This window comes from Anser brachyrhynchus, assembly GCF_964034855.1.
Source record: "Anser brachyrhynchus genome assembly, chromosome: 9".
In the NCBI taxonomy this organism is placed as follows: Eukaryota; Metazoa; Chordata; class Aves; order Anseriformes; family Anatidae; genus Anser; species Anser brachyrhynchus.
Window position 1 is genome coordinate 3688469 of NC_137703.1, and position 15439 is coordinate 3703907.

The window sequence follows — 15439 nt, forward strand, 5'->3', positions numbered from 1 at the left end:
TCCATTTGGATTTATTTCACGTTTTTGACTGGATTGTTTGAAAGTAATATAAATAAAAGGAATATGTGAAAATATGTGGCAAAAATAATGAGATATTCAGCAGAGTGCTGAGGAAAAATCACTGTTGGATCTTGTGCTACTCTACCAGCAAGTTTGACGGTGATGTAATCTTACAGAAAGCACTGAATCATGCTGTCAATTAACCTGAGTAGCAATGTATATATATAGGAAGTGTTGCATAAAAAGGGAACTTGAATATGTTATAAAAAATTGGTAAAGTGATTGCAAGAAATCTGGTAATTAGCATGTCTGCCATACATCTTTGTGAACATTCACCTAAAGAGAGCTGAGGACGGTGTTAGCAACAATGTGATACAAAATAATTAGCTTGTTTTCAGGGCTTAAATAGTCATTACTTTCTTGTGAAGTCCCTAATTAAGCTAATCCTGGTTTATAATACATTAGCAACCACTCTTTATGTAGAAGCTACTTCTTAGAGGATAAAAATAACTTCAAATTTTGAAATGCTCAAAATTATATGCAAAAATTGTAGAGCTTGGGACAGGAACAATACAGGGGAAAAAATTTATGTAAGTACTTGATTTATTCCTTGCTGCCCACATGCAATTTGTTCACCTGAAGTCTGCAGATACAACAGTTTAAAGGCTCTAGTGAAACAATTTTCCCTTTCTGCTTTGAAAGTCTATGACAGCCTGTTACCATGATTTTCTTAGGAGGTCCTGCTATAACATTACCCAATTATTTCCTAAGAACTGTAAAGTGTTGTGATGTTGTTTTTCTTTTTTTTTTTTTTTTTTTCTTCCACTGACTCACGCTATGGTAGATGAAGTAGTGATTTTCAGTTTGATATTTGACTTCAGTCAAAGGAAAAGAGCTGATAACATGAGGTTGACACAAAACAAAGCACAAAGCCTGGGCTGCAGGGTACAGTAGGCTCTGTCCCTTGTCCACAAAATAAGAAACACCAAAGAGGTAGAAAAAAGCTAAATTCTGGAAGTGGGAGGCCTGTACGTAACTGTTAATGGTTTTTCACGGTGCAGAATTAGTGCCTTCTCCAGCTTTGGGCTCTGCTTGGAGATTTACTGATGGTCAGATGGAGGCAATGTTGAGTTACAAAGCCCTGAAAAAAATCAGGATAAGTTAATTTTATGCAAGACAATGAAATTAGCTGATGTCGCAAAATTCAGAGTGATGTGGAAAACAAAGGCACCCCTCCCGCTGAAAGGGATGATTGATTGAAAAGAAAAAAATGCTGAAAACTCAGCCAGTGCGTCCTGCAAAGAGAGATCAAAATGAAGCTGGGAAGGCTGGCTCTCCCTGTCCCTTGGATTTACAACAGGCAAGGAATTACATTTCCCATTTAAAGACAGAGCTGAACTTCTCACTTAAATAATTTGTAGAAGCTTTGCTATCAGCTTATGCTCAAAAACTGAAAACTGGAAAAGATAACCACAGTGAGCAAGAAGGCACCTGAGACTGACTTTATATGCAGCAAGCAGCAAACCACAGGATTTCTTACAGAGCTATTTATCCATGCATCTAACTGAACCATGTGGTTGCTTTACCATGTCATGCAATATTCTGTCTGTTCCCCCTACACTTTCATTCCTGGTACAGTATCAATATTTCATGTACTTTTCTTACATGGGCTATTTAATATGTTGTAAGAGGCAAAATATACACAGTATATATAAGGGAAAGAGATTTCCTGCCAAAGCTGTTTAACAGACCTATGAAACCTAGCCAGAAGCATAAGGCAAAACACAAGGACATGTACTGTACAGGCATGATAGGCAATTCCCTTTCATGTCTGTATTTATATTTTTTTTTACATGAGAGGTGAAAAAATTACTGCTATGAACAATCTACTGAGAGAAATATCAGTCTTCCCAAATTTAACCTATACAAAATAGAGAAGAAATAAATCACAATGCAACATAGCACTGGAATAACGTGATACTCTGTTCAGAGACGTGACTGCATGTATATAGACTACCTCTATTTTATTTTATTTTATTTTATTTTATTTTATTTTATTTTATTTTATTTTATTTTATTTTATTTTATTTTATTTTATTTTATTTTATTTTATTTTATTTTATTTTATTTTATTTTATTTTTTAATATCTATTTAGATTTGGCCTCTGGTCTGTGATTCAAAGTCAAAGACTCACAGAAGCAGGACGTGGCTAGCACCACACGAGCCCCATCCTCTCCCCACTTAAACTGCCCTTAGTACACACGTGGATGTGTTCACAGGCTCGCACTTATTTTTCAAAGAGCGGAGCACATTTAAGTTAGAAGAGATTAAGCAGAATTAAACATGGATGCCTTTTTACAGAGCCATTCCTCAGAAGGCACATTTTTTTCCAGAATTGACTCCTGAAGTCTCCTCTACCACTGTTAGATTTGACTGCAAATGACAAGCTGTACACAGGAACCAGGCATTTATATCCCTATCATCACTTATTAACTGTTGTTGTCGTTGACAATGTAGTGATAATAATAGGGATTCTTTCAACACCTGGCTTAAAGATGTAGGAGTTTATGACATTCAAAAATATCTCGACAGAACTGACAGGTGAAGGCATGTTCAGAGGCAATTTATACCAGGAACAGTATATAAATACCATGCAGCAGCTGACTGGGACATTAAAGAGTCTTTGCTAGCCCTTAGGAGCTGACTTCGGCATTCGAAAGCAAGGTCATTTTCTCTTAATAAGGTATCACTGTCTCCGTCCGTAAATCACTCTACACTGTCAGCATGTTGCAGTTTATATAGCAAAATGACTAATAGGGAATAATAGTGTTGCAATAAACAGTGTAAGGAGAGCTGTGAGTGAGTGGAAAAAAAAAATAATTGGAAAAACAGCTGTTGCCACTTTCTTGATTAATTCAAGGCATGGAGCGAGTGTACTGACATGTTGATTTCCTTCAACTTTTGTAAGATATGAGAGGCTTCTAAGAGGTGATTGGCTCCTGAAAGGTTCAGGCCTGAAGAATGGAAAATACTTTCAGCTTCCAAGATCATTGTGTTATGGATAACTGGATGTGTGTCCTTCAGCCAGTACATCATCCACAATGCAAGGAATTGGGTCCTGTCTCTGCATCTGCATGCTCTTCTGGTGTGCAGTGGCCATATCCATGCACTGATCCACCACAGCCGTCTACAGGTCAATGCACAGAGGATCCCTCAGCAGATACAGAAATTTCATCCGCTGTGAGGACCTGAAAGTTCTTGATGTAGTCTAAAGCCATCCTAATCTTTCCAGTAAATTCTCATCCATAGGACTTGAAAAGAAGGATTTACAACAACGACTCCACACCCTGATGGAAGACCATCCTCACTTCGGTCGCTCCCAGGCACTTGGAAAGGCAGTGTAGAGCTGAGCTGTGCCCATGCCCTGGTGGGCTGGGAAAGACCTGGGCGAGACACAGGACACCAAAATGTGGCCAAAGGAGAAACTGTGTCAGGATGCTTTGCAACTATTTATGTGTCCTTTGATAAGACTGGAGAAAGCAGGCTGTGAAGTTGAGGCGCTGAATGCCTACAACAGGTACACAGCAGACAGCTCTGCTCTGCCTCGCCAGGTCCTGAACACCTCAAAGGATGGAGGTTTCCCTGCTCCACCGAGTCCTGCGCGCTGCACTATTGCTGTTGCTGAGGAAATTGTACCTAATGCCCAAGGAAATAAATCTTTACACCTTCGCCAGGAATAAACTAATGATTCAGAGTGATGGCAGTAAGATTATTTAACCTACATGTTGTTTGAAGTAGAATGAGGCACATTTCAGTTGCAGTAGAACAAACCAGACAAAGGCAGAGGGGATATTATTAGCTAGGCACCATCCCACAGGATTAGAGGTATGAGATATAACATATATAGGGACCCAAGGGTGAGATTATGTCAGGATAATACACCCTTTAGGTTTTTAAATCGCCTCCAAAGCAATCAAACCTGTTACCATAGCATTCATTTTAATGCACAGATAAATTTGTAGCTCTTGTTTATATAGCTTATCCTCTGGAGGCACTAATATGATTCCCTTTAAAACTCAAGTTAATGAGAAAATAATGGAGCATTGTAGATATAAGCAAATTTTTTTTTCACTGTCACTGTCATCATCTTTTATACAGCCAGAGGGCTCTTTGAAAGTATAAGTTGGATTTATTTTACGTTCCACAAAACCTTTAAAAATCTTTCTTTACACCAAGCTTTCTGATTCCAGCCTAAAGCCAAAAATACTTACTGTCTAAACATATCTATAAATCAGTATATCATCCATAAATCTTACCTTATCCCTAATAGGAAATTTAAAGTTGTAACTCTTAAAACTTCACTTTGGCAATGTACATTCTTATTTTATTGGCGTTCCTGGACAGAACTCACTGATGAGATACTGTATGTGGCCAGGGAATAGGGACTGCATATCAGTTGCTGAGTGTAGTGAGCTGTGTAATGAAGCCATGTTTGTTTACTTTCCTTTGTATACAGCATGGCGGTAAATCTCTGGACGTTTTCAGCTTTTGGGAAATTTCTTATTACTCCATCAGCTCCTGTAATCCTTTTGGAGCAGCTCAGGAGCTCTGTTCTCTTGGAACGTCCTCCAGTGCAAGGACAGAACCCTGCCAAGGTTGACAGAAGCAAGTCTGATACTTGCTGGTACCAAGCTGCAATAATTCATTTTGTCTGGGAAAGATTTATGATATACACATCATTTATATTTATTATTCAAAAATATAAAAAAAGTCTATGTAGATTGGGTCTTCAGGCATTCCAAAGTTCATGAGTTAATATTAATAGGAGTAATGTAATTTACCAGGACTGAAGGATTGCCCCTGGCCTCACTTGAAGACTGTGGGAGTTTTGATTTGAAAAGGAAAAGCTTCAAGGTTTCTGCACCTCCTTTTCAGGAATAATACTGTCACTTAGTAGTTTGTTGTGCACTTCTCTACTGCCTTTAATTTCTCTTAATCTTAACTGAATTTTGAACTATTCACTCTGAGTCTGCCAATAGGCCAAAGCATCGCCCTCTTCCCTCCAGCTGTGTGTTCCCATCCCTGGGGATCCTATGTGCTTGGTCTGTCTGGAGAGTTAGAAAGGCATCTTCTCTGGCAGATGACCAAGTTAAACTTTCATCTCCTCAGGGCACCAGATGCTGGTGAGGCAACCAGGCTGTTACAGGGGTTGGTGCATGGTTCACAGAGAAGTGTTGGAGGATATATTCCTCCTGCCTTTTGGACAAAGAGGTCGGGGTGCTGAGACTGCCACCCTCCTTGCCCCAAGAAAACTTTGCCTGGCCACAGCACCATATAGAGACTTGCAAGGTAGCTATTAGAGTGGAAATATAATCATTGACTTCACTAAGAAAGATGCTGCAGTGGAAAGTCACTAACGAAGTCAGCCTAAAATGAGTGAATAAGAGAATTCTGTTTCATTGTTAGAACCACTAAGAAACATTTTCTAAGTGGTTTGCAATGCCAGGAGAAACGAGACTGCACAGCTTCAGCTGTGTCTTGCAATTTTTGTATTAGCACAGAAATACAATGCGACTAGACTAACCAAGATTTAGATAATTGAGGAAACAGGTTGATCACATTAAAAGGCCAGTACTGGGGATTTAATAAAGGCCAGACTTAATTCCACTATTCTTTAGTCTCTGAATATCTTGGCAGAGCCTGAGACACCTCCCCCAGGCTGCTGACCCCCGCAATGCTACACTGCCCGTTTTGCAGCCCATTTTCACCAATACCATGGAGCTGGCACTGCTGGAGCTGACCCAGCCTGTCCTGCTGGGCTCCGATCGGGAACACCATTCCTCCTGACAGATTCGCTTTGAATGAATTTATATTTCAGATTGCCTTGGGATAGGAAATATGTATGGAAATATCTCAAGGGATCAGATTAAGTAGTTTTAATTATAATGTTGGCCTCTGTGGAAAAGCATTTCTTGAGAAATTTTAAACAAATATACTTTTTTTTTTTTTTTTTTTAACATTACTTGGTATGGAGGAATTTTCCACATCTAAAAGAAGAGAGAATAAAAATTTAATTATAATGTTTCATTAAATCTCTGTACCCATTATGATCTACTGTGTGTATATGTAGAGAACGCAATGCTATATTGTGGGGAACTTAACTGCACTACCTGCAAATGCGCATATGCAATTATAGAAAGGTTAGGAGTCGCATACTTTGTTTTAGGATGTCCTCTCCACTTCTCTGCAGATGTAAAATTGTTCTCCACGGTATGTTTCTAGTGGTTTGCCAAATCTAGCATCAACTATGTTAAATAGCACTACTTCTATTACTTCTCTTGGGAGACTATTTCAGCCTAGCTTATCTTGCTGCTGGGAATAATTTATTCTTAATATTCAACTATTGGTGAAATTCAATTAATTTCCCCTCCAAGCCCATTCACCCTTGCTGGAGCCCTGCATACCACCCCAAGTGGTCCTTCCCCTCCTCAGAGCATTTGCCTCAAGTACTCTTGATGTCATCTTAAAATTTTAGCTCAGCTGAGCTACACATATTCTACATGTATGAGCAAACAAGGAAAGCACCATGAATGATTCCATTCAATTTTGGGTCATTTTACAGAGCTTTCACCAGCTCATCACCGTTTCACTCTATTTGGTGTATTTGGTTTACAAAACAGAAATCCCAAACTGCAGCTCCAGGAGGGATACCCCATTAAATATAAAGAAAGGGTTATTCCTGCAGCTCAATAATAATAAATATTAATAATAATAATGATAATAATGACACTAATGATGATGATAGTACGTCATCATCACATGATGATAACAACCATAATATGATATAATTTAGATATTTTATCTTACTCAGGAAAATAATTTGTTTTTATTTTGAGGTTTACTTGGGAAAATTTAGCTCGAGTTGGGGTTGTCAGGGCATGAACCAAAGACCAGTTAAGGTTCCTAGCTGATTTTAAGGAATATTTAAGCTGCATTCTTAAACCTCAGGCATCCAGTTTTCAAAATTCTGACTGACAGAGGCCAATGGATTTTGTTTCAGAAAATCAGCTGGGACAGTTAATGCCAATTAAAATGGAGACATTGGGGGCTATGCAGGTGCCACTCCTGAATTAGATATTATTTAAAAAATAATTTTATTGTTTGATATAATAAGTATGGAAGCATTACATTTAACCTTTCAGTAAGATTAACCAATAAAATAAGATAGGAAGGAAAATAAATGCAAAAAATGCACATTTAGGGAAAAACTATTTCAATATTTTCACTCTTTTCAGTCAGATGGACGTTTTTGAAACCCCCTTCCCTTTACAGTGAAATTAAAACACTCCAATCTGTGACTGTAATTCTAAAGTCTATAATGCAGTTGTGTGTGTTTCAGAAGGTTGCGGGTGTGACCTTGGGGGATTATAGTATAAGTGGAATGAGGGAGTAGGATTTAGACTTTATGTTTTATTTTAGGCTGTAATAAGTTTTTAAGTGCCTTGTGTCTTCTAATTACTTTTCATGACTGTTTTGCAAGGAATTTGCAAGGACTCGCCATTCTTGTCAATCAACAAGTCTCTTAAAGCAATTTCAAAAAAAAAAAAATCTAATGCTGTAATGCGAACTTCAAATACATTTAGGGATGAAATAAATGTTTTGTTTGTTTGTTTGTTTGTTTGTTTTCTTCCCTTTTCTTTCCTTTTTGACTGTCTTTAATGAGTTTTACTTTTTTCCCCTATTTTCTCCCCCGTCCCACCGGGGGGGAGTGAATGAATGGCTGTGTGGTGCTTAGCTGCCTGCCAGGTTAAACCACAACACACACCAGAATGTACCTTCCACAAACAACCATACACACATTATATATACCCACAGTTTCCATGAAGGAGACACGGAAAGCAAAGTTTTTTTAGAGGAAGAATTGCAAATAATGAGGATGCATACAGCTGACTTATATAAATACACAAGCAAATACATGTTGATTGCTACTCCATGCTGATAAATGCATTCTATTGAAAGCTGGGAGAAGGGAAAATGTCTGCTAAATGTTATAGTGCTGCTGAATACTAACCAGGAAAGAGATTTTAACTTTATTGTTGGGAAATCCCCAAAGCCTTTGCTGTGCTACTTCAATATGCAGCTGTGGAACACATAGGACAAACAAAACGCTGTGTAAAAACCCAAATCTCTAGGAAAGGAGCTGGTGATGCAGACCAACATCTCACTGAGCCAATGGTAGTCCTGGTGTAAACATAATGATATGACTGGTTTTGCACTGATGATGAAATTGCTGACTTAATGAGCAAAAAAAATAAAATAAGCAAATAAGAGGTTGTAGGGAAGTTGCTTATCTTTTGGAAACAAATCTGATGCTTTAAAAATGTATTTGAAAATATCTAGCAAAAGCCTGAATGAACAGCTAGCGACCTCTGAGCTTATATTAGATAACTGGCAGTCAAGCGTGGAATAGATGCGTTCAAGTCAGATGATTTCATTTTCGGTCAAAGTGATAATATCTGGAAAAGATATCTCCGGATATCACAACTGGATACCAGAGTTGTCACTGTCCAAGTGAAAATATTGAACAGTAGGGTACCAAACACTAATTACACTTATTGTGGAAATGGCTGACGTTCTAAAAGGATTTCACAAATACCCCCACAAGCTTTCCAATATTCAGTGACAGTTCATATTATGATCCCAGAAGTATGTCCACATGAAATATGTTCTGCCAATGTTAATTCCAATATTTGAAAAGCGTTTTTTTAGCTCTTCAGTCTTCTGCTGTGTTTAGGGAGAGGTAGAAAAGCTCCTATAAGAGTTTTGGTATGCAATAAAAGGCGAGTCAAACAAATCTTTTCCTCAAAGAGGAAATCCAGCATTTCAAAATGTAATACCACGGGTGAGGAAACGCTTAGACTAGACACAACAGCCCTCCTATTTTCCTGGTAAATGTTTTAACATGTCGGATAGTTTAAAAGTTTAAACCGTTGAAAAGTTTAAACCATTTAAAAGTTTCAGCTGTTGGCTGGCTTAAAAACCGGCATTAAGAGGGATTGAAGAGAAAGCGATTGCGTCTGGGAGGAAAAGCACACAAAGGATGTGGCTGAGGCTGCTGGGGCTTCCCGGGCTTTGAAGATGCTGGTCCATGTCCCTGTTGTGCCACGCATATCCAGAATGACCTTGAGCACACTCAGCCCCTCTGAGCTTCAGCTCTTTGTCCAGTGGAGATGAAAGCTCTTTCCTATCTTGAAGATTTGTTCTAAAGCAAAATGCAGTCCAGACTGTGAAGCACATCTAGGATGGCCAGGTTTAACAAGTACCCACGATATATCGAGATTTGGTTTTGGTATATGCACTGCAAGTTTCCAAGTGCATAATAATGTCATTTTAGCAGCATGGTTTTACCATTTTATATGAAAATTAGCAAATAAAAGCTGAAGGCACATCCAAACTAAGCGAGAAAATGTTCCTTTAGCGAAAAACAGAGTTTTCAAGCTTTCTGGGTTGCTGGATCCCAATATGAGAGTAATACCTACAAACACACTGAAAATAAGGGAGCAGCAGTGTGGAGCAGCAGTATATTCTAATGGGAAAATTATAAGAAATGCAGCTGTGCTTGCTTTCCCTGCCTATCGTCAGCCTTCAAATTCCTCTAAATTAAATTGTAAAATAACGATCTCCTTTTCTGGTTTCTACTAAGCTACATAGTTAATCCCTGATACAGAAATATATAAAGAACATATACATTTAGGAAAACAATTATTATTAAAATATAGAGGGCCTCAGACCAAAGAGTTTCCACAATTTTCCATGCACGTTTGAACCCAGCTCTAAACTCTCTCGCTCTGGGTTTGTCTCTGTCTAATCCTTTTGTTTATAACCTGATTTTCAGGAGGAAAATCAGCCTATGATTTTAACAGGAAAATTCAGTTGTTGTAGCAAACACACATACTGAAATAATCTGAAACAGCCTGTCTGCCTTAGCTTTTTTAAGCTTATGATTATTTTTTCCTGATGATTTCAAATGGCAGCACAGTAAGAACAGCAGACAGGCCTGGAAGAGAAGCATCTCTGTTACCAACAGCCGTCTATGCCAGACGGCTGAAAATAACAGAGCTTCTAAATCATAGAAGAAATTTTAATAACTTTAATTAAAGTTATTCAGTTATCCAGGATTTCTGTGACTTTAATAAGGTCATTGATGTCAGAAGAATGCATGTATTTTAAATTTCTCATTTTTCCCAGCCAAAGTGAACATGTCATTTAAACACGCTGTCAGCATAGATGGCATTGTAATTCTTTTTGAATATGAGGTGTTTATTTATGAAGAAGTAATTGCAACTACAGGCAAGCCTCGCATGGCTCTGCACCACTTGAATGGCAGTGTTGTTGCTTTTGTTTACCAGGGACCAGTTCTGATCTGACTGCAAATGGCACATCGTGCCATCGAGTGGCTCCATCCTCCAGTGCCCCTGAGGCATGGAAATGGTGAGAAATACACACCCTTGGTGGACAAAGGGACACCTCCTTTTTATAAGAAATACTAAGTGTTATATAACTACCTTTTTTCTTTTTTCCCAAAGTGCTTTTATTATTACTATTATTTTTTAACATGTCCTCTTTCTCTTCTGCATCCCCTGTCACCAGGTCAAAAAGAAAATTAAAGGGAAAAAAAAAAAAAGACCGACAACGAAGAATTATTCTGGGACTTTTGAGAGAAGCTAGGATATTTATGGATTTATTATATTCCCTGGGATAACAAGTTTCTGAGATGTTAGTACACTGTCAAATATTTTTCAAGGTTAACAGTTTAGGGACACAATTATGTTGCAAGTTGTCTGGAAGATTAATTAAGGGTATTTCACAGATATGGGAGAAAAATTGTTCCAGCAGCTATTACAGTGTGAGTAATCCCGACTGAAAGAGTAGTTCCCCTTCATTTCTGTCCCCTTCAGAGAAAATCTTCCCGTGTTTAAGACGTACTCAGGAGCAGATAAAATGTATGTGCTCGGGCTGAGAGAGGTGCACAGCGGTGGTGAGGCAATCCTAGGTGCAGCCCATGCAGCAGCTGCCTACTGGCAGCCAGCGCACGGGCATCCCCTCCAGAAAGGTGATTATTAAATAAATATTTCTCAGGGCCAGAAAACAGCAAAAGGTCAGAAAGCAGAGACAGTAAAGGCAAATGTGAGCGCCAGGCTCACGAGAGCTCCCCCTTGCACCCACAGGCACCAGGAGAGCACCGGGAACCTCGTCATTCAGTTCCAATACTGAAATTGTTGGGCTAGTTAATGACAAGTCAGGGATTGTGTGTGAAAGTAATCGTAAGATCTAGAGATTCACGAATATGAAAGGTTTTAAATAAAAAAAATAATAAAAAAATCCAACAATCCAGCACTTTAATCACAGCACTGCAACCAATATGCATATCTATCTATCTATAATCTGATATAATTTTTAATCTTTTTTTTAAATCCCTGTCATTAATGAGGGATAATGTTGGATTGAAGAGGGCCAAAGAGATTTATTGATACAAACTCAGAGACATGGCTGTAAATCAGGACAGTGAAGAAGTATGCCACTGCTGGCTTATGTTCTCTTCCTGCAAAAGGACAGGGATGAATGAGCAAGTGTCTGAATGAATGACTGAATAGATGAATGAATGAAAGAATGAATGCATAATCAAATAAATACATTAAAATACATTGCCAACTTGCCGGGATCACATAGTAAAGGAGCTCTTCAGGGCCTTTGTAAAAATATAGGCAACAGTGTCTTCCTTTTTATAAATTAAAATCTGCTTTCCTCGATTCCTCTGAACGTTTAATTTTTATTGAAGGTCAAAAGGTGCATCGTATGTGGGGAAGCTGCAGGATTTAGCTTTCTAAACCTGTATCCCTGTATAACTCCACATCCTGACCAGAGCATCATGCTCTTACTATTCAGCTGGGGTGACCCCTGGGTGTCCCCAGGGCCACCACAGTGCTGGTGGAACGGGTGCTGTGCCACAGCAGCACAGCCTGGATGGGAGGACAGATTTTGGGAAATCGGCCTGTTTTCCCCCTCCCTGCAACACCAAAGACCCTTTCCTCTTCTCAAGCCACAACCACAGCCCTGCATTGGTGATATCTCTGAGAAATTTAACATTAGAGCCGCAATCAATATTTCAAGGTGGTGTCTTTTTGTGCAAGGAACAAGGACAGCTGGTAGCAACCTTCCAGGTATGTGGTGGTGGTTGTAGGCTTTTCTTCTAAAGGTGCCAGGCATACAAAGAACACGGCAAATGCATCTGTGAGCTCCAGCTTACAGAAACACTTCTCTGACTTCACGGGAAAGCTTTTATTCCTTTTGAATGGTGATCCAGTTTGTTATTGTTTTTTTTGAAAAGCACCTGTTTTGAACTTTGTCATCGAATGAGCTGAAAGTCACTAGAATTTCCTTCTGCTTCCCTCTGCTTGGGAAAAGACTTCTGTACTGAGACCTTGGAGGATAAAGCTCCTCTAGCTTGAGACAAAGGTCCTCCAAATGAGAATTACAGAGCTATGGTTTGCGATTTAATTATCTTTCGTGCATTCACACCCAGATGGATAGATTTTTGGAAAGAAAGAATATTAATCAATGTGAATAAACTACTTTATTTTTTAAATAACTAAACCAGCAGTTTCATTTCCCACTGTTAATATTTCTGTCAGTCAGGTCAAGGATAATGAACCAAAATTCAAGGAAGGCTCACCCAAACCTTGACTTTTCTTATTAAAAATGTTCCCATTCATAAAACCTACATTTGCAAATGCAAAATCAACAGTTAAATGTTTGCCTTATCTATGTCTGTATCTCTCCAAGGAGAGAGAGATGATCTTTATCCAGTTTTCACTTATAATATTCTGCTGAAGTTTTGGAAGGAAAAACATGTCTTCTAAACTTTGTTACTTGTATTATTATTACCTGTGGGTAAATGTATTATTTGCTGTTAATAGAACCAGTGTTTTCATTCTGTAGTAAGAACTCTTTTCCATGTATCTCTACATTCATGGTTTAGATTAGCTTCTTTTCCCTCGATTTTTGTAAGGCAATTTTTTTTTTCCTTCTAATGAAAAAAAAAATAAAATAAAATAACGCCATAAATGTACCCTATGTGGGAACATGGCCTCTGGAATAAAAGAAAATGAAGAAAGTACATATTATGGAAAGTACTGGAGTTATATGACCAGAAAAGGGCAATGTACTTTAGTAGGACCCAGGTTACATATTTTAAGAAACTGCTTCCAGCAGACAAAATAACTGCTAAAAGCAGGTGTTTATTCCAAAAGCTGCAGCAATGTTTTTCTGTCATGTCGCATTAAATCACTCAGACTGCATCATGTTATGTTACACCACATCATGTTAGTACATACAGGGGAGAAGCCGAAGTGGAGTAACATGATGTGACAGACAACATTTAGCAAAAATATTCACTTATTTGACTCAGATTCTTGCTATCAGTTTGAATCAGGGAGCATGGTCCCAAATGAAGCTGACAGATGGAGGTGAACTCAGCAAGGAACTCATCTGGTGTAAAGTTTCTTGTCGTGTACCTGGTGCTCGTCCTGCTGATGGTTCCTGCTATCCTCAGCTCCTCTTTCTCAGCATTTCCTTCCCTGCTCTAAGTAGTTTGACTGGCTGGTCACCGTTTATTTCGACATAACTCATGACTTCCCCATGAGGGACTAATCACGTACTGGTGTACTTAACAAGCCCTGTTAAATGACAGTTGATGGAATTGCCGTAAATAGTAGTTTTTATACGAGTGAAATTTTGAACTACACAAAAAAAAAAGAGTGCCTGGGCACTGCGTATTTATGTATACTGAGGGACTATTTCAGGTAACAAGAAGCTTATTCCTGAAGGCACCTGTATTTTATAGTGTGGCAAAGTCTTTTTGACAGACTTAAAAATATTGAGGCTCCTTTATTACTCTTGGAGGAACTATTTCGTGGCAATACTTCTAAAAAAGATTTAACAAAGAAGTGCATGTTCATGTAAGTAAATCAAATAATCGAGTACAACCCAGGCAGCTGTGGTGCAGGCCGTGCCATACAAGGATTTTTATAAGCGTTGATCCTGACCTAGATGACGACTTCCAACCCACAGGACACCTCTTGGACAGCTACGGAACCATGACATGTTCTGGTACAATCTGTCCTAGCAGGAATTAGGATGAGAGAACCTCATGCCAAGTATCAAAGAGGGCTTCAGCAGTGCTAGCGAAGGTAGCTCTATGGCATAGGGCCAGACAGTTGAAGTGTGAAAAAATTTGCATGTGGACTTGAAGACTTTCCTTTTTCTAGAGGTGGAGCCAAGGAGATAGACCAAGCTGCCAAGTGTTTTCTGCATCTCACCAACATGGACCTGCAGTGGTAAGTGCACAGATGCAGCTTGAAAAGAAGATACCAATGCTTTGCAGTATCCCGGAAAGAAAGCAATATATGTCAAAATCTAAGTTTGCATCATGGCAGTAATGCACAGGATCCGTGGTTCTGTGCTTTCCCCACCCTTTGCAGACAGAATTAATAACTCTAGCAATAGTGCTGGTGATTAGATGGTGCACCAAAGAAGTATGTGTGCCCATTCATGGCTGAAGTATGATTACCCCCTGCATGTTCACCCAGCTATGAGCAGAGCGCAATAAAAGCAGAGAAAAAAAATATGCAAAAGAAGAAGCAAAAAGGAACAGTGACTGACAGTAGGTTTACTCTGGTCTGTGCCACCTTAGCTACTACTGTCAGGATGTGTTGTATTTGAGGGATTCGTTTGGTGCGGCTCACAGGAAATCTGGGAAGCAGGGCTGTTTGGCACGAGACCCTGCACCGCTCGGTGCCTGCCCTGCCAACGCTGGCTGTGTGAGCAGCCAGTCCTGCTGTACCATTTGCTGATGTTGTTCCCTCTCCTCAGGAAACCTCGGGAGCTTTTCTGCCTCGGGCGGTCTCCTGAAGATGTGCGATGGGCTCGGACTGTGCATCAGCAACCAGCAGTTCGTGCTGCCTCGGCCCCACTCTGAGCACAAGCTGGTGCCTGCACCGGGGGCAGCACAGGAGCATCGGGGGCAAAGCGCCAGCACCTCTGGGCCCCCAAAATGCAAGGGACAGGAGGCTTCTCCCGGCAGCACAGGAGGACTGAGATGAATGATGCCTCATCCGAAGGGTAGGTAATTGCTCCGGGTAAAACAAAACAAAAGCTTGTACTGGTGCATGAGAAGATCCCAGGAGGTTACCTGAGCCTCGGTGTCCCCCATCCAGAACACAACCCTACAGAGTGTGCATTTGGGCTGTGCTCTGCAGCATTTGCACGTCCCTCTTGTACTCGGCCTGGGTTTGATCCTTTACCAGCCATTTACTGATGTGCTATAACATATGGCAAAGCCACACCACCTCTCCAGTGGCTTTTAAGAAAAAGTTTCTG

At 39.6% G+C, this 15439-nt stretch overlaps 1 long non-coding RNA gene across 3 annotated transcripts in view; it reads left to right on the forward strand.

Annotated features, from left to right (window-relative positions):
- Positions 1–15439, forward strand: part of LOC308199621 — a 54398-nt gene that overhangs the window by 19411 nt on the left and 19548 nt on the right. For 2 of the 3 annotated variants that reach the window (XR_013954744.1, XR_013954745.1), the window contains exon 2: positions 1–15181. This exon is cut by the window's left edge. This is a non-coding gene — a long non-coding RNA (uncharacterized lncRNA). The remainder of the gene's footprint in view (positions 15182–15439) is intronic. The other variant, XR_013954746.1, reaches the window with a different exon arrangement.